The sequence below is a fragment of the Branchiostoma floridae genome, chromosome 4 (genome assembly GCF_000003815.2).
Source record: "Branchiostoma floridae strain S238N-H82 chromosome 4, Bfl_VNyyK, whole genome shotgun sequence".
Taxonomy (NCBI): Eukaryota; Metazoa; Chordata; class Leptocardii; order Amphioxiformes; family Branchiostomatidae; genus Branchiostoma; species Branchiostoma floridae.
Window position 1 is genome coordinate 20,268,598 of NC_049982.1, and position 2,703 is coordinate 20,271,300.

The 2,703-nt window shown below is 38.7% G+C and overlaps 1 protein-coding gene across 3 annotated transcripts in view; it reads left to right on the forward strand.

Moving 5' to 3' along the window:
* The window catches only part of LOC118414021 (1-phosphatidylinositol 4,5-bisphosphate phosphodiesterase epsilon-1-like), a 42,182-nt gene that overhangs the window by 10,257 nt on the left and 29,222 nt on the right, over positions 1 to 2,703 (forward strand). The gene's annotated exons all lie outside the window — the stretch shown is intronic.

Below are 2,703 nucleotides of genomic sequence, written 5' to 3' on the forward strand. Positions count from 1 at the left end.
CTTTTGTATGTAATGATAGTCTTGGGAGTAGGAGAAGAGGCAAGAATGGTCACTGTGAAGAAAGACATACATGACTTTGAGGACTGTCTGATAGTAACATATGCTTCTCCAAGTACAGCGTATTATTAATGTTTTAGACTTAAGTACAGTCAAACCTGTCTATAGCGGCCACTCAAGGGACCGGACAAACTTGGCCACTATAGACAGGTGGCCTCTGTATAGAGGTGGTAACTTGTAGATAAAATACCCAAGGGACCGACAAAAAGTGGCCAGGTGGCCCCTCTGTAGAGGTGGCCCCTAATACAGGTTTGACTGTATAAGATGAAAAAACACATTTTATGTTTCCCAGCCCCATTTAATCAGCTTGAAAGAAAAAATCTTTAAGTTAGAAATACAGCAATTACTTCATAAGAAATCACAAAGCTTTCTCAATGTGGGGAAATTCCTGCATAAGCTTCTGCAACATGTTGACTTCCATGTACAAAAACATAATTTATAATTGCCACCAGGCTTAAGCAACAATTTAGTCCCTTTAGACATAATCTGGGTCCTGTTTGTCAGATTCCCACAGTTAAATTTCATGTATGTCTTAAAACATTCACATTAAAAACTGATTTTTCTAAATGCTCTAAGCCACCAAGCAGCTGGGCTTTAGTCTTGTAACTGTGTTGGTTTGAATGGACAGTTAATAAAGTCTCTTGGTAATCAGCCTGACAGGTTTACACACAATACCAGCAGGCAGACTGTGCCACTGTTGCATTCCAATGGGGGTGTGAATGGGTTGTACCATTCTAGCACTACTTAAGGACACGATATGAAACAGGGAGAGTCTGTTTCTATGACATACATGTATGTCATATGTTGTTTATTCTTTTTCCCTGAATGTTTGATATCAATGTCATAATTATATTTGAATCTTTATCCTAATACCACATGTATAATTATGTAGACCAATGGGATTTTGCCAACTGCTGTGATTGTTACCAAAAAAAGAAGTCTGTAAGTGCCAAGAACAATACAAGTCTCTCAACTTGATTCTTTATACAAGTTTGGCCACCTATGTGGTATGTCCGGTTGTTAATTATCATGATATAATGTTACTGACAGGTTTTACAGCCAACACGGCACAAATCTCTCCTGTTTGTTAATCCGTTTCAAAACATATTGCTACTTTTTCTTGCATAAAATATCACTGCAGTGTCCAGAATATAACTAGATGACACAATCCACTGTGGGTGTGTGGAAGTGGGTAGAATGGATCTTCCTCACTGACATAAGTTATCACATCTGTGTCATAGGGTTCAGGTCAAAGTGGAACCGGCGTGTGCAACAGTAACAAGTTGTAAATACATGCTTGGCTACAGTGTTACATGCACCAAGTGTCTAAAGACCTCCCACTAAAAATTGTCACTTTTTTTTAATCTCATCATCCTCAAATCATTTGAATGATGATTTTTTAGTAACTTCTCTAACATACTAGGTAGAATATGCCCTTCTGAGTCGTCTCTCTCTTTACAGTGATCATTTCTGCTCTGCTGCACATGTAGGTCATTACACATGTCAATGTTGCTGATATCATATATGCTCAGCCTTTCATCCATTTCCGAAAACCCCAATCATTACTGTCCTCATTTGTATAATTCATATACCAGTTGATCATCTTCTCGATTCAAACAACCCAGTTGTTTGTTTAAAGTATGAAAGAATTATCTTAGCAAAGAATTGTGTAAAGCATGATTTATGTCCAATGATGTTTATCTTTGCATTAGCTTCCAAGTCCTGCAGTATGAAATTCCAGATATTTTTTACCACTACAGTATGTTCCCCTTCTATCAATGTTCTTCTCTTTCTGCAGTATATATGCCACATATATGAATCATGGTATGCATTGGATTTGTAGAATTTCCTTTCTAATTATGCAGATACGCATCATCAGCACCAGTTGTCATCACTTTCATCACTGTCTTTCATAACTATCTACATACCAAATTTTAAGACAATCAGCCACCCCCTTCCTGAGGTATTCTCTTTGAAACAAAATCAACACCCACAGTTCCAAAAAGCTGCTTGGGGCTCTAACCTATACACATATATGAGTAAAAGGGTGCTATCTACCATTATAAGATCATGACCATATTGTGTCCAGAACATGAGGTGTCAGAACTGGACAATTTGCTGCAATACAATGGAAAGCCGCTTTGAGTTTGAGGTTCATATTCCAACTTGTTCCTTCTTTTGCCAATACCTCATGATCAGCCCACATCCATCCACAACTTCTTGAGTTACATGTACATAACTTTGCATGCTGTCCATAAATCCACAATCAAATGGCACTAAAAGCATAACCTTCTAGGCAAAGGTAAGAATACTGTTTGAAGGTCCACCTTGCTTACTTTTGTCAGTAAGGAAACCCAATCCGGAATGTTTCAGCCACTCTGCAAATCTCTAAAAACCTCACAGGGTCAGAAAAGGGTAGGGATGTAATGCCAATCATCCCCATGCTTTATACCCACACCTTAACCTTCCTCCATGACCTGTAATTGGGATCACCCAGGCTCAGTATCGCCGTGGAAACCAGCCAACATGTAAACAAGAATTAGAGATGTAGCCATCAACCCTGCGGGCATCAACCAATCACACGTCTGGATAGATGGAAGTTTGATAAACATAGATGTGATGGATACCAGAAGATCTGGGAGTTAC